Raw genomic sequence first — 23,691 nt, forward strand, 5'->3', positions numbered from 1 at the left:
CAAACACTCTGCAGTCCCCAGTGTGACATTTCTGTGAATACCTCTCATCATTCATTATTAATTAGCTGCAATTAGACTCTAATCTGCTGCTTCCTTTTGCAGACTCGGTGATTAGCAGACGAACGAACGCTGCCAAAAACATCCTAAAAATAAAACGTGTACGATATGAAGAGGACAGAAAAGATGCTCCTTAAAAGTTCCAAAAATACAAAGTGATAATTTATTTAAGGTGGACTCAAATTATCCCTTCAGCAGGTTTAAAAAGCAAGTTAACACCAAAACTATGCTATTTATCATAGCAAGAAACAAAAAAAAGCATATTAGATATGATTAGGCTTAAAACACTAATGAAATCATAAATAAACATTAATAGACATTTAAAAAAAATCATCATATAGTCTATATAACCATCAAAATAAAAGCTTTAAATTGGGGTATTTCATCGAACCACTTTATTATATGTGTCACGTTTTTAAAAAAATAACCAAAATTACACCGGTTTTCACAAATGGTTGACCCAGTGGCAAAGGGGAGGTGTCTTGTTTTCTTAAACATATAAATGGACCGAAAAACTAATTGCTACATACAGCCACAAGTTCTAGTAAATTTCAACCACAAATCTTTGATGAGTGAAGCTCTTGTTCTCCACAAACTCTTTGCTGATGACCTCTTCCTGTTTCAAGGCATTTTCTAATGATCTTATCCACCACAGCAGCCACCAGGACTTCCACTGACACTGTTTAAATGGCTTGACAGCCTCGTACAAGCAACGTCACGCACAATAATTCATACATTTGGTCAAAAATGAGTCGGCCAAACAGTATTACAAATATCTCGAAATGTCCGAATGACATTATAGATATCTGGAATTAAAATTCTGATGGGTCACGGTGTAACTACAACTAGTCAAAAACACACTAATCTCTGTCATCTTAATTCCAGACAGTCAAACTCAGCTATTGAAAGTTAATTTTTTTGCCGAAGACGTCTATCTTGGAGTTGTTTTAATAAGTCTGAGGTCTGTACTACTTTTAAATCTTTTAAATCAAAACTCTCTGGGACACCATTTGCCTTTTGAGCTTTGGTCATTTGTAAACTGTCCCTGAACACTAATGGACAACAAATTTAATACATGAATTTTGCTTGTTTTGTTACTTTTTCTCCCCAGAAAGTTAACAGACACATTCTACATGTTAATGTTACTGTCCAGTATCTCCAGTATCAACAACAACTACAGCTTTGTTTTGAATTTCAGAATCGACGTGGTACCAAAGTATTGGTTTTACCGACATCTTACTTCCAATCATGTCAATGTTTAAGTCTTGCTATTAGGAAATACCATACACTTTAATATAGAGGCCTCATTATTGCTTAGTTCTGGGGAATAGATCTTCTAAACCTGACAGAAACTAGAGCTACTGGTTCTCTTGCATCAAATTTCTCCCACATAAGCTTGATTAGTTGACTAAGGACGAAGGACAAGTGGGCTCCAGTTAAAACTTCCAATCAGTTCTTGGATAAAGCACATATTTTACATTATGAGCTCAGTTTTCTTCCGCCTGGCAAATTTAATTCTGCAGAAATGTCCTTCTGAGGCACTAAAACAGACGCCTTTTCCTCCCACGGCGTGGCAACGAAAAGAAAAAGAAAAAAACAAGGATGGTACAAAATCTCAAAATGTCAAGGCGGTGGTTTAATAAAGAGGCGCTCTGCCCTCGCCCGACTCCTGCCTGTCAAAGTGGAGAGAGCGGCGAGGCAACGTATTAAAAAACATATTGTGCAGAAAAGTCTAAATGTCAAGGTTTCCCCCAGAAGCTGAAGATGATACCGGAGGTCCTTCCTACAGGTATTTCTGCAACGAAGTCTGATTGACACACAAGATAGTTTAAAAATCCGTCTGTCAAAGCATCCTCTGGGAAGAAAAAGATGGGAGACGGAATCATTTTCATGTCGCAAATGAGAGAAAACCCTTGTGTAAACGTGGAGTTTCTACAAGATCATTTACCCCTCGACATGAAAACCAGAAAAAGAAGCAAAGAGAGAATGAATGACGGATGAAAGAGGCACAGATTGTGTTCAGTCCCTCAATATGTTCTTGGCAGTGACATATAGAGCTCATTACTTCACAGTTTATTAATTCATGGTCAGTTTATCTGGAACCCATCTCAGCTCCCTGGTTCCCCTGTTGATCAGAAACAGGAGTATTGCGTCAAGGAACCTTCTTTGAGGTGTGATTGGAGTTTTGGAGGTTTCGCTTAAGCTGGAAACCTTTTAATTAGCACTGCAGCCAAGGATTACTGCACAATCTGCAGTGTTTATCGATTTATTGCTCAACAGATCAAAATGAGTGAGGTGATTTCATTCAAGTTGCCTGATTTGATGTTAGGATGCTGGAGAAACAGCAGCTATCCTCAAGGCGCCACTGCTGTCCATGAATCAACGTTAGCCTCCATCATTAAACCAGCCAGGAGTTCCCCATCATAAGGAGTTGTAATCCCCGTATTTATGAGTGAGGATAAAAGTGGCAGCTGCAGGGTGAGAATCTACCGCTGAGCTGATTTACTGTCCACAAGAACAGACTTCGTTATTGATCCACCCGAGCTTTCAAACCCATCTCAGTCCAACAATTCTCTTCTTACTCCTTTGATCTGTCCAATCTCTGTGTCTCTGAGTGGTGAAGCAAAACTTTTATTGGACTTCAGTTTACAATCTTGGGAGTAGAAGTGGAGCAGTAACTCAGACAGGCAGATTTACTGGACGGTATGAAGTTATTGTCGATATTTCAGCAATGGTGTAAAGGTATGAAACTAGAAACTACAGCACAGTGCAGCTCATGATGAAAAGACACACATTTATTTACCTTCCTTCAGGTCATAGGACAGCTTTCATACTGTGTCCACACCTCAGGAACATGACAGATGAGCTAAAGGACAGATAATAGGCTTTGGTGGTATCTATGTTTTCATACCTTCCTGACATTTCACCAAAGCATCCAGTAAGTTTTCCTCTTCTGTTGCTTTTCAACATTTAATTACGGTCAATATAATTTAGCTTTTTGGACAATAATTTACAAAATAATATGCTTTTATGTCAAAATGAAAGCAGATTTCTACAATGTCAATTAAAAATATATGATTGCATTGCAAGTATTAGGCCTTGCAAGCATGGCCTAATTCAACACGGGTGTAACCAACTGGTGCTAGAAGTCACCTGAGGTCAGTGAATGTGTTTCAGTGATTGCAGTATAAAGACACCTGCATCTGGAATGTCCAGTCACTGGTGAATCCTGGATAGAACTACACCATGAAGACAAAGGAACCTTCCAAAGAGCTCTGTAAAGTCAACTGGATGAAGGTTCTTTGGTTTGATGAGATCAAAATTTAACTTTTTGGTAATCAGACACCAAACACCTCGCATCATCACTAACACACTATCCGTGCTCTGAAGCATGGTGGTGGCAGCATCATTATGGGGTTGATGCTTATTAGCAGCAGGCCCTGGAAGGCTTTTAAAGGTAGAGGGTGAAATTATTGAATTCATTTATTGCTGAACTTGAAAAGAGGCTGTTCACCCACAGTCAAAGGTGACTGTAGTATAAAGAGTCCTGTATCTGGAAGGTCCAGTCACTGGTGGATCACTATTCCTGGATAGAACTACACCATCAAGACTAAAGAATAAGTCAAGAAACTCCATGAAAAGATTATTGAAAAACATAAGTCAGCAGATGGATACAACAAAATTTTCAAGTCATTAAATATCTCTTGGAATAAAGTTAGAGCCATCATTAAGAAATGGAAGCAATATGGAATATGTGTAAATCTGCCTAGAGTAGGTTGTTCTCAAAAACTTAAGAGACCGAGCAAGAAAAAGACTAGCAAGGGAGACCACCAAGACACCTCTGACTCCTCTGAGGGAGTCATACTTCACAGTAGGGATGGTGTGTTTTGTAGGCACTGTATAAGTCATAGTAGCATTTATGATAAGTGCCCTGCTTCCATAGATCCTTGCCAAAGGACCAGACGGCACTAGTTACAGAGACAAAAAAGGCAACTGAACAGCAATGATATGCAAACTGGCGGCTGTAGACTGGCAGTTGAACAAAATGATGTTGCAGATAAGCTGCTTTTGTACTAGGAAGAAGTCATCTCAAGTGAAAATAACTGTATTGATGCGCAGATCGACCCCTCACCTACAGGTTTGAGCACGCTAAATATAAAATATCAGGTTTGGGTGGGTTGGATCGAACAGTGACAAAGGAGTTTAGAGAAAACTGAGTGCAAAAGGTTAGGATGTTATTACTAGTCTGTAGGGATGGGACGAGATCTCGTGAACTCAATCTCGTGAGATGTCTCGTCTCATGGAAATTGTGTCTCGTCCCACCCCTACTAGTCCGTCTTCCACCTTCTCTTACAGGTCCTCTAATGTCCTGACTGTCAATCATCTGAACGATACAGTAAAGAGACGCAGTTTTCACTATAGATATTTGTTGTAACCAAACCTGAGTGGGCAGGGAATGTGACTAATGAAATTTATGTGCACTCATTACTTTAATACATAACTATATAGTATTGTAAAAAGACATAATCAATACCTTGAGGACTAAAACCATGATACCTGTGCTAAATCTTAATTGTATCTCATTATTCTTATATTTTGCATGAACTTTGCTCTGCTGCATAGGTGTGATAATTTGTGTTTGACTTTCCGACTGTGTAATTCTGCGTATGTATGGTTGTCAGTGTTTGCTATCCCGAGTCTTTGAAGTCCTTTCCTCAGTCATCTCCTTGAATGTTCATCAGGCTGTAAATTATACAGACTGACTGTTTGAACTGAGAGAGATACTACAGATCAAGTTGTTAACCTGAATGTGTCAGTATCTATATCTTCAAACTTAAAGACAACGATAAAAGCCAGAGAGAGCTTTAAACAATACACAGGGTTAGACTGATAGGAATGCAACTAATAGTAATTGTCTTCTGGTCTATTAGTTTTGTCTTCACGTCAGTGCGTTGATGATTGTGAGATATGACAATGTGAGGAGCACAGTTGACTGAAGTAATTTAGTTCTGCTGGTCACTATAGAGAGGAAACATCTACACTGATACAAGACTGTATCTAGAACTCATGTCCATATGATAGAAATGGAAATGAGCATCTTATTCTCCAATAAAACAGCATTATTTCTCATAAAATGGTTTTCCCTGAGAAGCTGTTAATACCATCATCAATATGTTAACAAAAAAGGAGTTAACAGTGTATTAGGGATGCAGCAAAATATTAATTTCAGCGCTGACTACCTGTAAATTATTGATGAATCCAAGAAAGAGAATCTCAAACCAGTGTATTTGTAGTATGTGTTTGCTTTAAAGGCACAGCCAGTCTAGTCTACAGCTACATGGGACATTTTACTAAATTACTAAATTAAATGCCAACATATGCTAACAATGACCGTACCTACATGCCAATGTTTCACCACATTCACCATCCTAACATAGCATATTAGCACACTAATGTCATCTGACTGGCACTGAACATAATGTGCAAATGAAGCAGATTGCCTTATTTCATGATATTTCAGGCCAAAGCTCTCAAGATGCTTCACTCCGGCTCGATTAGTCTTTTGCCTCTGAACACAAGTCAGACAACCAATTTGCACGACAGGTTCACCATCACAATCTAAAAATCTAAACCCCAAATTTCAGCCTTTTGGAGGTAATAGAGGATTGTTCATCTGGGAAGCATAAACATCTGCACATTTTTGGTAACGAATACATGGTGCTAATTGTGAAGACAGACGTCAACAGAATTCATCCTCTTGGGACACTGAATATCTGTACCAAACTTCTAAGCAATTCATCCTCCTGTCAAGATCGCTCAAAACCAAACATCTTCACTTCATGGTGTTACTAAAGGAAAAACAGATCGTAGCAAAGTCAACAGGACTCATCCTCTGGGAACCATGAGTATCTGTGAAAAAAACCATGGGTATTCATTCAACTGTTGTTGGAATAATTGAATCTGGACCACTCTGCTATTCCGACAGCCATCCTGCTAACAAGCTAATGCTACTAAAAAAACTACTTAACAAACACTCAGTTAGCATCAGTGTAATGATGCCGCTTAACCCTCTGAACCAAAGGGATGCTGCATTTTAAAAAATATTTTTAAATTACACCATTTATCAATCACAAATTGTAAAAACCCAAAAGAATGGTTGGATTTCAAAATTTCCTGGAGTTCTTGAATTAATTATGTTGAGGTCTGTTGGAAAAATTAATCAAATCTAAGTTTATAATTGTGATATTTCATCAAAATCACTGTATTCTACGGGTACCATTTAAAATTATTTCAAAAAATAAACAGCTGGCACCAAAAAAGCAAAATATCTACAGTGTGTAGGGTCACTGCTGTTTTCTAGTATTGGTACTACCTTTGGACACTTGTGTGTACATGTTGATTACAGGTTTTAAATGTTTTTCTGAAATATATAATCAAAGAAATTCAACTGTCATGTTTCTGTTTTTAATCATTTAAGGCATTCTGATTTTGCTAAAATGCAAGTAAGACATTTCTGAGATTTCTCTACTTCTAGCCACGACTGTACTGAGCAAAAAACACCCACAAACCACTTGGAGTTCAGAGGGTTAATTAACTCATCATTTCAGCTCTATTTTAATATGAATCAAACACACTAATTTGGTGTTTTTCAGAAGTACTGTCTTTGACTGAGCTCAGCTAATATCATTCTCACTTATTTCTTTAACTTTGAGGGTATTTTCTTGGCATCTTGCAAAGGATCCAAGTAAACCTCAGCACCTTTCTGGATCATGTAGTGAATCATAAGTGACTTAGTTTAAAGCTGTGTAGTCCTTCAGTTGGTTTAGTTTATTCTTTAAAATATGCAGCAGATGATTCATGATGGTTCGGTAAGAGAAGTGAAATTCTAAAGGGAAATAAAGCGTTTAAAGGTGATTCTGCACATTTTAAAAGGGGCAAGATGGAGATGTGTACAGAGGAAGTATAGATTTATAGTAAACTAGATACTGCTTTATGGACACCACGTTGTTCCACATGATTTTAAAAGACAATTTTTTGAGATTTCGGAGGCTCTGTAGTATGGGGCGTAAATACCAGTGTCGTTTAGAGCACCACAGCCAACTAAAGTGTTTGCAGTAGACTTAAAGCAATCAAAACCAAACTGTTTCCATCTGCTGTGATAAATTCCAGATAATACTTATTAATTCATTCCAGGTCTAGTTTGCCAGTTAGCTCATTAGCTCTGTACAAAAACTGTGGGTTCTTTGGCTCCTGCCGGCTAATGAGCTTCAACTCAACCACCTTATTTGTGCCAAGAAACATTTCTATAACTAAAACTTAACTCTCCTGACGGACCATCCTCTCAGGAGAAGCCATCACATGGACTCGGAGAGCCAGGGCCTCGCTATCAAGTGGAAATCTTATCTATGCATTAATCATCTTAGAGAGGCTGAGTCCTGCTGTTTCTGGTCAATACTCTGCAGGTGGGTGGCAGAAAAGAGAAAGACAGAGCGCCTGAAGAAAAGGGCAGAGTGGTTAGGAAGGCTGTCCTGGAGCCAAAAGGTCACCAAAGATCATCACACCAAAACACACAAGTTCTGAGATTCCGAAAGGACAAACCTTAAACGTACCGTGGAAAGTGCTGATACACCTCATGAAATGGCAGGAAAGGTCTGCAGGCCTGGACGTGTGGAAATAGAAATCTGACTGAAGTTATCTGGAACTATCAGTCTTCTGTAGGAGGACGAGCTGGCAGCAGAGCAGAAAAGAGGGAGGAACGAAGGGAGAGGCAGAGATTTTTGGCTCGGATTTTGGATAAACTTTGCTTTGGAGGAAAGGAGGAAGTGCCAGTTACCAGTAAAGCAGCTCTTCCCATCCTCAGGCACAAAAGACACATCTGAGGGGTGGTGAGATGATTAACAAGATCAGAAGAAACATTACCGCTTCCTATGATTCTCTCTGGGTTGGCTTTTGAAATTTTCTACAAGGTTACCTGAAGCCATTTTAAGGATTTCACTCAACTTCTGGTCTCTTTTCATAGACACAAGTTGATTTTACAACTGCAGCACAACCTGAAAAACTCAAACTTGCAGAGCACTTAAAAACAACAGATCTGCTGAGAATTCCCATGTAAATAATCACTCAGAGAGAAAGTTAGAAGTGAGTCTGACCTGTGGGCATTCAGTAAAAGCTAATGGTAATGTTAGCTGCACATCACTAACACTAGGGATATTCTTTTTGTTGTGGTGACATTGCCATAAAAAATAAAACTAATCCATTGCATCTGGTTCCTCAGATGCTGGAAGTGTACAGAGACTCTTGTGTTCCCTCTTGCAGCCAACAGCAGAACTTTTTTGCTGGTTTCTAAGGCATTTTAGAGTTAGCAGGAGTTGCTTTAGAGAGTAAACAAACCTGGCTGACTGCAGGGCACCTGTTATTTCTGAATGGTGCACCTTGTAAAGACCAGTATATGTTTTCAGCAAGGTTTCATCTGACTCATCGGATGAAGGATGACGGTACAAGCCATCAATTATTTCCATCAGCTTTGTCCTTCCTTTTGCTATCTGTGTGTTATCTTGTTTTCGTAAAGACGGGAACCTACGACACTGACATTTTTAAGTTTTGCAGAAGGATTTGGATCGTGCAGTATGGCCGGTCTGCTTGTTTTTACTGGTGAATTATTCATTTTAATGACAGTGCTTGTCTCCCTGGATGCAAATTTCCACCAAAACGCTCCACAGTCACTATTTTGAGTAAACGCCAAAGCCGCATCCTCCACTTAGCCCCCTCTATAACAACTTGATTCGTTTAAAGAAACACAAACAGGCATTTTCTCCCCTATAGCAGAATTGTAATGAGGTCCAGCAAGAACATTATGTTCTGCAGAACTGGCTGACTGTGCCAACTGTTGGCACTACAAGCTCGCTGGGAAACAACTGTTGCTTTAAACAAATATTTGGTATATGGAGAGACCATAAGGGGAGATTCAAGGTCATCCACACCTTTATAATTCATCAGTAACAGAGTTGTAATTGAAGTAGAAGTCAGATTTTTGGACTGTTTCTATCTACAGAGCCCCGACATGGTGAAAGTTCTAAAATCTCCAGATATCCTGTGCTATGTTCGCCCAATGTGCTCAGCACACCTTAAGGATATTCGATGACACGGTGCTACAGTCCAATCTCTAAGTAAACGCTGTATCCTGTAAAAACTGCAACACAACTGTCAGCGCAGAACGATGCAGTCTTGTTGTCCTATGAACAGATTTGGCTTATCGGGCAGTGGATGTGGAAACCATGAACTGGCCCTAAGGTCGGCATGGGGACAGTCCCCACGAATACTTGCAAATTAGGTGGATGACAAAATTTATGTCAGGCATACCCGGAAATGAAAGAACAAGGGTTCTGCAAATCTTTAGCTTGACAACTATTGGGTTACCCAGTTTCTACGTAGAAACTAGATCCAAATCTTATTGGCGCGTAAAGCTGGAAGATCATCTAGAGAAACTGCAGTTGCAAACAACTTTATATTCTCAAGCTTTTATTTTACGCCTCCAAGTTTATAAAACATACGAAAAACACAATAAAAATGGATTTTCACCTTCTGGGACTTTTAATGTTGCTGCTGCAAACGATGCTGGTTTTAATCACACTCTGGATGTGGTATAGAACATAACCTCGGTATTGACATCCCTGTAGGATTCTAACAATATCCGGACTCCTAATGCATTTGTTCTGAATTGTCTTTGATGCCTCCACATCCCAGTCATTCCTGTGACTCATTGCTGTCCTCGTCATGTTTTATGATTCAATATTCACTTAACTATACTTACAGTTTAGAATGCACACTTTAAACCTAAGTTAACTAACTTTAATAAACTTTTCGTCGTCTATGTTAAATATCTTCCTAGACAAGGACAGGTTCACAAAAGTCTGTCTTACAGCAATTATCAGGTGTCTAATGAACACTGAAACTGATTTTTCTTGCCCAGGCTCTAAATAATATAACACTGGAAATGTCTGAGATGGAAATATTACTCAAGTTTAAGTGTACAAGAGTTCCCAGACATTATTGTATACTGGTTGTTGGGACACTAAAAACCTGATCTGAACACTTCTTCAATGTCAGTAGCTCATATTTACGGTAAACCTGTCAGAACCTGAATGCAGCATCAAGTATTTCACATCTCTCTCTTGGCTTTTCCTTCATTTTTTGATGATTAATTTGTCTTTCTACTGAACAAATGAATAGCTATTGTGATGAAGCTGAGGCCTTTAGTTTGCACATCAAACACCAGCAGAGATAACAACCCCAAGAGCCAAATGTAATCTGTTATTTCCATTATGAGTCCATCAGAGAGGAATCAACTCGGATTGATAATGGAGACGCAAAACAATAAAGCTGCCGGCAGCTCGGGGGACGGAGACTGCATTACCAAACCAATAAAGGCTGCTTCCACTAATTACCTCGGCGGCTTCCATCTTTGTTTACAAACTGATTTATGAGTCAACAAATGTTGTGAGTCGGCCAACGGGACGAAGGAAAGACGCTCATTAATGTCAGCGTGGCAGGAGGAGCTCGTCATGCGTCCCTGAAATATGATTTTTCATTCACCTGACAGTTTGCAGAGGATTTAAAACAAGCAATAAGAGCAGTCGAGTTGAGTCATTTTGTTTTGTCACAGTGGAGCAATTTTCTACCAGTATTGCAATTTTCACATATGGTCAGACGATACAGAAAATTGAGTTTCTGCAGCAAAATTGCTTATTTTTAATGGTAACATGCAAATATAAAACACCTTTCATTTTTTGATTAATCTACTTCTTCCTGAACATTATTGGTTGCTTAATTTATATATACGAAGAGTATAAATGTCAGGAAAAACAACAGTTTATTGCAGAAAATGAAGAAGACTAGATGAGATCCAGTACAAACAGCATCTACTTCTGATATAATTCATAAACAAATGATTATTTCTGTAGCTTTAACAGATGCAGATAGTAGCTTTGCATTAAAGATGTCATCAAAACCAATACTTTGGTACCAAGTTAATGTCTAAATTCTGAAAATTGGACATTTTTTTAATGGTGGTACTGGAGAGATTTAGTACAAAGTTCAACAAATTCAGGCTTTCGTGGTGTTAGCCGGCTCAACAAAACCTAAAACCCATCACAGATAACAGGTTTCATGATGGTGCTGATCAACTTTCTTTGTTAAACAGGTTTTCTTCATCAGTTTCCGAGTGTAATCCTATAAAACGAGGAGTTTAAAGCATCATTTCACTCTTTTTCTGCACAAATTGCAACAATCACATGCTATCACTCGAAAGAACAGGTTGTTATGATGGAAAGCTATGAATAAAATTTGTATTTATTAGGCACTACAAAGTGATGCACAAGAGGAATGCTGGTAGAAAATTGTTAAATGACAAAGAAAAGGCCTTCTGGAGGAAAGTTCTGTGGTCAGATGGAACAAAAACTGAGCAGAAATATGTTCGGAGGAGAGGTTGGTGGCAGCATCATGCTCTGGGGCTTTCTAGAAGTGCTTCTGGACTGGTTTCAGACTGGATGTTGGACTGGTTCTGGACTTTCCTGGGACTGGTTTATGTTTGGTTTCAGTCTTGGTTCTCCTGGTTTTGGCTGTGATTTAAAGTTGGTTTAGGATTTATTTTACTCTGGATCTGGTCCTGGATGAGGACTGGTTTCAGACTGTCTTGGGTGGGTCTTGGTCTTTATTTTAGGAGTAGTTTAGGTTTGGTTTTCGTCTCTGATTTTGTACTGGTTTCCACCTTTTTTAGGACTCATTTCAGAAGGTTTTCTGACTGATTCTGATCATTTTTTGGACTGGTTTAGGTTTGATTTTGGTCTTGGTTTTAGACTTTTTTAGGACTGTCTTGGGAGGATCTTTTTTGAACCCCAAGAACAACAAACCTACCACCAAGCATGGTGGTGGCAGTATCATGCTCTGTAAAACTGGAGCTTTACACAAAGTAAATGGAATAATGAAGAAGGAGGATCACCTCCACATTCTTCAGGAAAACCTAAAACCAACAGCAGAAGGTTGATCTTGGACACAGCTGGATGTTTCAACAAGACATCGAGTAAAAAAAATGGTAAAGCAATGGTTCAATCAGGCTAGAATGAAGGTTTTAGACTGGTCTCCCCAAAGTCCTGACTGAAACTCATCAAGAACCTGTGGACTGATGAAGAAACAAGTTTACTCTGATAAGTTATGTACAATATCATCTAATATATTAACACAACAGCTAGCTGACCAGTAGTAAAAACAAAGTATTTTCAGTCTAAAAGGCTAACTAGCTGACTTTAGGTTAAGCTAGTCATGTTTAAAGCATCATTTCACTCTTTTTCTGCACAAAATACACCAATCGCAAGCCATCAGTCGAAAGGACAGGTTGTTATGATGAAAAATTATGAATAATATTTACATTTATAAGGTACTGCTGCTGCAAAATGATGTACTAGAGGAATACTGGTAGGAAATTGTTAATTGTTTAAGTAGCATATTTATTTCAGTGACTGCTCAGGGACTCTCACTGCAGCTGCACTTTAAAATTGGTAAACTTTACTGGTTAAAAATTATTCTCAACAAGCACATTTAGCTCTGACATGGTCCCATAATGAACAGTACCTGGTAATCACACTTTTTTTTATCTTTTATCGCCAGTTTTTGACCAAATCAGTGAAATTAATGCCACTGTAATGAGTAATAAAACACTGATCAAGACTCAGATCAGCTGCAATACCAGCGCTGTCAAACAGACTTTAAAACATATTTATGCGATTTCTGCATCACTAGAGTGAACCCGTGTGGGTTCCCATGGCAACACAATGCATACAACGGCTTCATGCAGAGGGATTAGCAGCATACTGATCAACAGGTTTGCAGATAAAACCTCTCCTGGCTAAAGGAAGACGCTTCTTAGAGCCAATTTAGATCCCAAACTCTGAACATAAGCGTTTATAGAGCAGGTTAGCTGTACAGCATCAGTTACCATGGTGACATAGCAGGTTAAAAGATAGACTGGAAACTCCTTTAGGGTCAACATACCTGCTTATTTCACTTCATAATATGGAAAAATGAATAAATACGTCAACAAAACTTCTTAAATATCAAAGAAAGACACAAAACACCAATGTAAAATACAACACTTTAGATGCTACAGCACAGGAAACCAGATTTAAAACTCCAAAATACTGAAGAATACAGAGGTTTTAGTGGGTCTGATGGACGTTTTCTGCATTGTTTAAATACTTGGATCTAACAGAAGTTCCACAATCTAGTTTAATCCAGGTTAAATGCTCAATGTTGAACAAAAAGTTCCAGAAAACCAGCAAAAAAAGAGAAAATATTTGCATCACTACATCTACAATCCAGAGTCTTTGAAGCACTTAAGCATAAAAGGGTTCAAACCTCAACCGACTAAAAACCAAGTGGAAAATGTGGCGTTAAGTTTGTTTCATGTTTTCAGTCAGAACTTTTGATTCATCTCCAGCAGAAGTTTCACATGTGACATGATTTATTTTGAAACTGCGTTTTCACTGCAGTCACGCTTAGTTTTTATCGATACGTCAACTTTTCCATCCCAGCTTCAAGCGTGAAAACTGATTTTTTGCAACTTTCTTTTCTTGCTTCTGGATCCTGATCGGTTCATACAAGTACGTTTACACATTTACACCAGCACTGATACATCAACCAGTGAGAAAAATCTGTACAACGCTAAGGAAATCTGCAGAATCTGCTGTATAAAAGGAAGGAAATGGTTTAAGATATGAGCACTGCTAGAAAAATCAACAAAAAGCGAGGTTCATATGTCATAGTGGCTGCATTTGGTGCGTTTGATGCAAAGAAATATTTAAATAGAATCTACACCAGAAGAATAAACCTGAGAGGGAGAATTAAATCTGAAGACCCAACAAATGTGGTAAACACTTAACACATACTTTGCAGCTTTATAGCACAACTCAACCTGCACAGCAAGTCTACAACGGACCACTGGACTGAACTTGTAGCACACATTTTAATGCTTTAATGAGCCGTAGGAGTCTATCTGTGTGTTCGTATGTGTTTTAAAAGCAGGAAACACAAGTTGAGTCACACATACTTCAAAGAACTCATGAGAAAACTACAGAAACCTTGAATGCAAAACACCTGAAACTGCTAGAACTTTGTCAGAAAATGGTTTTCACTCCAGTCATAGTAAAGAAACACGACGTCCATCCAGTAGAACCAGGCTGCAGATGTTTAATCACTCCATATCAGTCGTCTTCTAATACTAACAGACTCAACAAGCTCCTCAGGAAAACTGTTTCTATCATCAGAGTGGAGTCTTTGGTGGAAGATGGTGAAGAAACTAATCATTTTTATGGACTGTATCTGCAATCCCCTGAATGCCACACTGGTGTCACATCAGCTGTAAGACTGAGGAGGTTTTCATTTCTACCATCAAACTGCAGAACTAACATATAATCCACTTTCTGCAGGAATGACAGCTGAAAAACTGGACACTGAAATCTGAACAATATCGTCTGAAAAAGTAAAATAGTTTGTGCAGCAGTTTCAGTATTGTGTCCCACATTTCATTTTTATGTACAAAATGTCAATGTACTGTCCTATATTTCATTTTTCAGGTGTAATATTTAAATTTCATTGTCATTATTTAATTTTTCTGGTGCAATATTTAAGTTTTCAATTGCAGTATTTCAGTTTTTTTACATTCAATATTTCAGGTAACAGGTGCAGTAGCTCCATTTTCAGATTCAATATTTCATCATGTGTAATATTTCATTTTTAATGTGCAATATTCTAGTTTTCTGGTGCCATATTTAATTTTCACATACAATATGTCAATGTAATGTCCTATATTTCATTTTTCAGATTCAATTTCACGTGTAATATTCAGTTTTCAGGTGTAATATTTAAATTTCATGTGCAATATTTCATTTTTCAGGTGCAATATTTAAGTTTTCAATTGCAACATGTAAGTTTTTAGGTACATTATTTCAGTTTTCAGGAGCAATATTACTTTATCATGTGCAAAATTTCAATTTCATGTCATTTTTAATGTGCAATATTTCACTTTTTATGTACAATAGTATAGTTTTCTGGTGCAATATTTCAATTTTCAGGTGCCATATTATCCTAAATCACTGGCAGTATTACTTATTGTTTGCAATTTCTCGTCCTATTTCAGCTCAGTCACTTTTTTATTTTCAAAAAATGACTGGAACACCTGATTCTGATTATTTGGATGGGTGAGCCAATACTTTTGGCAATATAGTGTATGTGGCACAAGAACCTCCTTCAGGATAAATAAAGCTCTATATTATCTTATCATACAACAGTACTGATTCTGGGTGACAAACTGTGAAAACCCCACTCGTGTGGCTTCGTGCACGGACCACTCACACGCTCAAAAGCTCAAAAGCAAACTGTTGCCACAAACTTGAAGCTCATTAGATCTGCAGCTGGAAACCAAAACACGCTTTAAAAACCCAAATTCTCCATCATTCCTGACTCTTAATCTCTAGAAAACTCCAGCCAGGTGAAGTGTCGTGCACGCACACGCACGCCTACACTGTTTCCACACACACACACACGCACGCACGCACGCACGCACGCACAAGCACCGTGCACGCAGCGAGTTTGCCTAAACGCAGCTGTTTGCATGTGCAGCGGCTGATAGCGGGCTGGAGGCTGCAGACTCCAGCAGCCCTGCGCCGGGATGACTCATCCCGCCGCCCGCCCGCCTGCCTGCTGCCGCCGCCGGACACGACAAGTAGCCGGGGCACGACCACCGGCAAACAACAAACAAACACACAAAGCGAGGCTGCAGGATTGACGTGCACGCCCTCGTATCCGACTCTCACCTCTTCTTTGACGCTGCAGAAACTAACTCAGATGCTGCTCTCAGGTGTCTGCTGCGGTTCGTCTCCTCCTCCTCCTCCCAGGCGTCGCATCGCTCCCGCGGTCCGGATCGAGGAGGGAGTCCGCGGCGGGGATCACCGGGGCTGGCCGGGGCTCGGTGCGGAGCTGAGGACGGCGGCAGAGGAGCTCCGGGAGTCCGCCGAGTCTGATGGATGTCGCTCGGTTTCCTCGAGGGGTGGAGAACTGACGCTGGGGAAGCCTTCAGGGACTCCGGGAAAAGTTGGATTTTTCAGCTCTCAACCAGCAGACCCCTAGATGGGATGATTTCACCCTCGTGTTATCCTGCGGGTCAAACTGAACCGTTTTAAAGTTTGAAAATGTGGAAAAATATAAATACATTTTCACAGTTAAACTTCTGATGTCCATGTTTTCAACATTTTTGGTGTAAAAATGTGGTACTAGCTAGCTTGAAATTCTTAGCTAGTGTCAACTAAACATCACTGTTGATTTGACATTATTTTTTTCATGAATTTAAATACCACTGACAATAAATGAATAACTAGCTGGCTTCAGATGAAGCTAATAATGTTTTGCTAAATAAGCTTAATGTGGTACTAGCTAGCTTGAATTTCTCTCTAGTATTGGCGAGAAATTGCCATAATGCGGTATGACATAATGCATTTTTAAATTTATAGATAGATTTACTGGACTGTAGAGCAACGTGCTGTCATCATATAAGAATAAATAAATAAACCTTAAATGAACATATCATCATCAGCCTTTAATGCATACAGAAAGTTTCATTCTGAAGATAGCAAGTGTAGAAATATGTCAAACTAAACTAGAGGTTTGTTTTTATTGAAAATTCACATTTTGCCAAAATTACACACATGAAAAATGTAGATATGGATAATTCCTATAGTACATGAAGGCACCACGGTGGAGTACAGCAAATACTCAGTCTAAACAGAGAGCCTCCTCGTGGTCCTAAAGCCATCAGTTTACTATTTCATTCACTTTGGGCTAAACGTTCAACAGGTGGAAACTCAGCAAATTACTCCATTGATATTTTTGCATGATTAAATTAAAAAGAAAATAAATAAAAATAGCAATAAAATATATTAAACTGGGTGCTGCAGGAACATAAAAGGACGCTTTTAGTTTAAAAATCCCACAGTGGCTGCAGCTGAATCATTTATACAAAAAAAACACATCATCTTAGGCTGAGAGCAGAACGCTGCAAGTCTGCATGGAAATGACATTAAAGTGACTTAAAAAAAAAAAAAAAAAGATGACAACGTGAGTAACGGGATCCAAAGATAAATCTCTGAAGACCCCTTTGCTAGAAACAGGTTGCTAGGAAACAGCTTCATTTCCTGTCACTGCCTGATGGTAACAAACACCGTAACAGGAAATAACCTTGGACCCATTCTGACAGATTAAATTTGGTGAAAACACACTGATACAGAAACCAGGTGTGTTTTAAATAAATGTCCGACCTCTTAAACTCTTAATACTCATAAAAACACATCTGCTGATTCCTGTTCTTGTCATTGCATCCTCAAAATGTAACCCTTTTGCAATATAAATCGGTGTCAAAATGCTGTAATAAAAATAAAAACATAAAGTAGTTTACAAAAGAAAACACAACAGGGTGAGGTTGTTCATCAAGTTTGGTTCAAAACTGCCCAAAAGGGACTGAAAATCTTGCAGTTTAGGGCTTCAACTTGCAAAATAATACAGACAAAAAGGCAGAAAAGCAATCATTTAATCATTTTTTTCATTTTTGCAGCACAAAATTACACATTTGTACACTATTAACCTACTCTATCCTCAATTTGGATAAATAAAATGTATAAAAATTTAAATATAAATATGACAAACGTGTTTTTCTTGCTGTAAAATGAGTCCAATGATCTGAACAGAATCATAAATTCATCTGTGTACCCAAAGCCTCTATTATTCCTCATTAAAATGCCTTCTCTGGTATTAATTAAACCCCCAAAATAAACTACATATAATCCGTTTATGCCTTAAAATGATTTGAATTTAACTCTTTTCCCTCTTTAGAATGCAAAAAAATGCAAATTAATCCTTGTTTCTCTATTTTCTGCTTCTCAGCTTATCTTCGTCTCTCCTCAAACCCTGAAAGATTTCTTTATATCACACAATAAAAGGTTGTTCAGGTCATGCATGTTGGAATTATAAACATATTTTGAAGACAAATAATGACACAGAAAGCATCATTCTGCAGGAGGACAGGATTAGTTAGTTGGAAACGCTATGTAATGATGCTGACAAGTTATTTTACTCATTATATGATTTCTAGCATGTAAAAAAAACACAATAAAAAACACAATATAAACATTTAAACAAGGAAAAAAAAAGATTTTCACTTGAAAATGTCTTTAAAAGTGCTCTGGGTGACGTTCCTGCAGTACGTTTAACCAGCACTGAAAAAAAGCACATTTATTTGAATAAAAAAACTACGTTTTCCTCCTACTACTGGATTTTTCAGTGCAGTACTTTTACTCGTAAAAGAGTATTTTACATCCCTCTATGGGTACTTTTGCTAAAGTAAAGCATCTGATTACTTCTTCTACTACTGCCACAAACATTATTTTGACTTAAACCACTGTACAACATCCTGCTCCTGAAAAAGCACCAAACATTTATGCATCCGCAGCAGAAAATAATCTCCAAAAAGCTCACTAATTATTATTGTTAAAAACTGCATTGTCCAGCTGTTTAAGGGAATTATTGACCTTTAAATGGAAAAAAAACTGATATATTTGTGCCAATTTTCACATATTTTTGTCTTTACCAACAATCAGAGGCCACAGAACACAGAACTATTGAGAACATGTTGATTGTACTTGTATTTTTGAGCATTTTGTTATTTTATTTATGTCTTTTCTTAGTGTGTTTGACTGATTTTACTGTTTCTATGCAATCTTAATAGACACTTACTATACCTTCTGTTTCGGTTCAGTCTTATTGGCTGCATCCTGGTCGTCATGGATACCAGGTGCCTCTGCAAACATGCTCGACTCCTGCGCAAACATACACATCTTTTTTAGCAGGCTTATATGAATACAGTTGATGCAGTGTGGTGTGTAGCTTTGTGCTGTTTGTGAGTGTGTTTGATACGACTGAGTGTCTTCTTGCGATCATGTGTGTGTGCTGATGTCGAGCCACGTTCAGGATCAGACTTTTACCGCCGCGAGCTGTTGCCATGGAGACGTGATTCGGCTTGTCATGTTTCTCCTTTTAATTAGTCAGGAAGTACAGAGAGTGTTGTGTCAGGGCCTGCAGTTAAATCTGAGTCAAAGAGCAGAAGACAAAGAAAGACAGTGAACAAAAAGTAAAAAATAAAATAAAAAGAATTTGAAAAGCTGTCAAAAATGTGAATACATAAGGGTTATTCCATCTCACATCATCAGGAATCTTCTGCTCAACTATCTCTGATTTCCTTGAAACTTCTATATCACAAACCCAAGATATTTAAAATGGTGTTCATTAAATTTTAGTGTGATGTATCAAATACTTTCCTCAATAAATTTAGTTTCACACATTGATATTTGAGGCTGTTTGAACAAGAATATCTTAGGAACTGTTAAAGATAAAAACCTTCAATTTTCACTGTTATTTCTCATCATGCTATTAATTCAGAATCTGTTAGATTTCATGAAAAGTGATGTTTTTGAGCATATATTCACAAATAAACAGATGCTGCAGAACAGGAAAGTAAGTGGGAAAAAATTAAACCTGAGCGAAAGAGGACACCTGCTGGTGAAATACAGGTATGACATAGAAGCTGAAACCAAACTGAAAATCTACAAATGGAGGCAAAAAAACTTGAAAATAGACTTTAAACCTGCTCCAAGGCTTCAAGATAAAAATCAATCCACATCTACTGCAACAAAATCTTACTCTAAAGGCAAAAATAACCAAAACTTTGAATAGACAGCGAGACTAAATTCAGAACCTATTAAGTTATTATATTAGATTCTGCTACAGAGATGAAATGAGATGAGACAAAATAAGATAAGAGATGATGAGAGGATATGAGAAAAGATAAGCTAAGGTAAGATGAAATGAGATGAAATAAACTAAGATGAGATGAGTTGAAATAAGATGAGATGAGATTATGTGAGATAAGATGGGATGAAGAAGATAAGAAACAAGGAGATGAGATAAGATAAAATATGACGCGATTGCATAAAATAAGATGAGATTAAATGAGATGATATAAAATAAGCTAAGACAAGAAGAGAGTAGATGAGAGAAGATGAGAGGGGATAAAATTGGATGAGATGGGTTGAAATAAGATGACATGAGATTATGAGCTGAGACAAGACAAAATGGGATGACTAAGATGAGTTGAGATAAAATAAGATGAAATGAGATGAGACAAGAAATAATGAGATAAGATGGGATGAAATAAGATAAAATATGATGATATTAGATGAAATGAAAGAAGATGAAATAAGACTAGGTCAGATAAGATATGATGAAATGAGATGAGTTGAAATAAAATGAGATGAGACAAGATGGGATAAAATAAGATGAGAGAAGATATGAAGAGATGACATAAAATAAGAAGAGATAAGATGAGATAAAATTGGATGCGATGAGACTAAATGAGATAAGATAGAGTAAGATAAGATGAAATGAGATGAGATAAAACAAGATAAGATGACATAAAATAAGAGATAATAAAATGAGACAAGATAAGATGCGATGAAATGAAATGAGATGAGAAGAGATTAAAAAAGATGGCATTAGATTAAATGAGCTAAGATCAGCTAAGATAAGATGAATTGAAAGTAGATAAAAAGATGAGATGATATAAAATAAGACAAAAGATAATCAAATGAGATAAGACAAGATGGCAGGACATAAAATGAGATTAGATAAAATAAAATGAGATTAGATGACATGACATGACATGACGACATGAGATAAGATGATATTGTACAGATTCTTTCAGATGCTGTTATGATCCTGCTCCAGCCTCTGCCTTTCTTCCTCCTTTTCCCCATTTTTCCTCCTTTCTCCCTTGGGTCCTGATCTGTTTCTGTTTTGTCCTGTCTCTTTGGCTCTGTCTGTCACCTCTCCCTCATGTGTCTCTCTCTCTCCCTGTCTCTCTCCCTCCTGCTTCACCTGCTTCTCCTGCCTGCACTCTGTTTTCTGATTGCTACAATGAGTTTCAGCTGCAGCAATCAGTTCACACTATTCACCTGTTCTCCACCTCTCCTGCACCTATTTAAGCTCTGCCCGTTCTTTCACTCCCTGCCGGATCATAGATTCACATTCCCTTTGAGATTCTGTTGCCCTCTGAGTTTCAGTAACCCACATGCTTTCATGGACTCTGTTCCCACCTGGACTCTGCTTTTTGGACTCTGCTTTTTGGACTCTGCTTTTTGGACTCAGCTTTTGGACTCAGTTTTTGGACTCTGTTTTCCCCTTCCGTTCAGTTCCCCCATTTTTGTGAGTATCCCTCTTCGCTTAGTTTGTTTTGCAGACTTCCGTTTTTGTAATCTTTGTGTTGGTGAGTACGGTGACCGATTTAGTTCCTGTTTTGTTAAAATAAAAACCTTTTTCCCCTGAACCTCTTGTCGGCCACTATCTGTGTCTGCGCCTGGGTTCTCTGACTCCTCGCACCCCGTGACAGATGCAGTAACTGAGATCTTTCAGATTCCTCCTGAAGAGGAAACTAATGATTTTGCACAAGATTGTTCTACATTCTTTGTAATGTCCGTTTATTGCGACCTATTGTCCTATGTTTTATTGTACGTTTCACTGTTATGTTTTCTTTGTGTACTTTTTGCACTGTGCTTTTATTGTGACTTATTGTCCTATGTATCACTGTTATGTCTTTATTTCTTTTTACCTATCGACTGTGGATGTAAATTAGAATTGTTGCTATAATCTGGCATATTTATGTCCATTGTTGTATAAACAGGCATTCATTAATGTGCACTGTCCCTACCAAATAAATACATATAGAAAAATAATAATATTGCACTAATTCTTGCATTTGTACAAAAAATGTATTGTAACAGACTTTTTAAATGTATAAAATAGTCAAAATGCACAGGTTTAAATGTAGAGATGAAAGTGGCTGTTGGCAAAAAACCCTGAAAATTTTTTTTCTAAGCAACTTTGCCAAGTGAGCGCCGAACGTGCTCCAAGAGGCTGCCAAAGGCAGCCTTATGCGAGTGCCGAATAATAAATTATAATAGTGTCATTGTTACAATTAAATTAACATAGCATTATAGTCTTTATTAACAATAAGAATATATATAAAAAATTAAAATGACCACGCAATATTCAATGAAGATAAAAATTTAAAAATGACCAAACAATATAGATCTTCAATGGAGTCTATCTTATCAAAAGCATGCACAAATGATATCTATTCACTCAAAAAAAATGAAAAAATTGAGGTCTATCTATTTCTGTAAAATAAAAAAAAAAGTTCCTAGTTTGTCTAATATCCTGATATATTCAGACAAGAAATCGTCGTTCGTATCTTTCTTTTCTAAAACATGCACAGATAATATTCACTCAAAAAAAAAGAAAAAAATATTCTAAGTCTTGACCTGAAAAAAAATTTCGGCAGAACTTCCCCGAAGGGCCAAACCCAGAATTTCATAACCCCCTTCCCTCATTAAAAGAATAGCACAAAACTGTGAAAATGTTAATAAAAATGCGGAAACATTCCTGTTAACATGTTCAGTAATGTAAACTATTCAGTAGTTTAGTACCCCATATTTCATATATTAATCATTTCATACTCTAGTCTAGATGTGTCACTAATCTACTATAAGGATTATATTATAATATCATTAAGACAGGAACCTTAAGACACAGTAAACTATCAATATATTGATATCTATTTTTGTAAAATTTAAAAAAACGTACCTGGTTTGTCTAATTTCCTGATATATTCAGACAAGAACTCGCCGTTCGTATCTTTCTCTTCTAACCACGACCACCGGAACGCGTTCTTGACTGTCGCGTCTATAGCACGCACGTCAGCGTGCCCGTCTACCTGTTTAAACATTGTCCTGACAGGTACGGGTCATTACATTTACACAAAAGCAAAGGTCGTCTATTCAATGAGCGCTATTCAATGATTCATCTCTCCTTTGTACTCAAAACTGGCGCTATTCAGTGCATCCGCTCTCGCAAATTCTCGCAGCAATGTATTCAGCATTAGATTGGAATCGCGTCAATGAACGAGATTCAAAATGGCTGCCTCCGTACAGGAATATAAACAACAAACAACGCATTAGCGATAAGAACACGATTTTCAAAAAGAATACTATCAATCAAATTCTGATTTTCACTGAAAACTTCGATCAATTTTCCCAGATTCCCGGAAATGAACTCACAAAATTTGAAATCCCGGATTTCCGGGAAAACCCGGAAAACTTTCATCTCTGTAAATGAAATATGTCTGTTTTTCCTATTTGTGACCTACTGGGAGCAAAATCTCAGCACTGATACTGTTTTGCCAGCTCACAACTTATCGCAAACACCATATAAGTACTGTCAAATAATCCTTTTTCCTGTTAGAAATCAGCATGCCATGTGGAGGCTGTTAATGTTTTTTTGACCATAAAATCGTGTTTGTTTTGAAGTTGTGACTAAGCAGGAAGTCAGTGGAATCTCTGAATGAGTCACGTCATAGAGCTGCCATAAAAAGAACAAAGTGAAGGAAATTCTGGGAGGACTGAGCGAAGATATCAGCTCGTAATG

At 37.7% G+C, this 23,691-nt stretch overlaps 1 protein-coding gene across 1 annotated transcript in view; it reads right to left on the reverse strand.

Annotated features, from left to right (window-relative positions):
* The window catches only part of LOC111585486 (ras-related protein Rab-27B-like), a 78,049-nt gene extending 61,990 nt beyond the window's left edge, over positions 1–16,059 (reverse strand). Inside the window, exon 1 of the mRNA XM_055019423.1 lies at positions 15,924–16,059. The gene's annotated coding sequence lies outside the window, so the exon portion shown is untranslated. The remainder of the gene's footprint in view (positions 1–15,923) is intronic.
* Positions 16,060–23,691: the final 7,632 nt, after the last annotated feature.

The sequence above is a fragment of the Amphiprion ocellaris genome, chromosome 17 (genome assembly GCF_022539595.1).
Source record: "Amphiprion ocellaris isolate individual 3 ecotype Okinawa chromosome 17, ASM2253959v1, whole genome shotgun sequence".
In the NCBI taxonomy this organism is placed as follows: Eukaryota; Metazoa; Chordata; class Actinopteri; family Pomacentridae; genus Amphiprion; species Amphiprion ocellaris.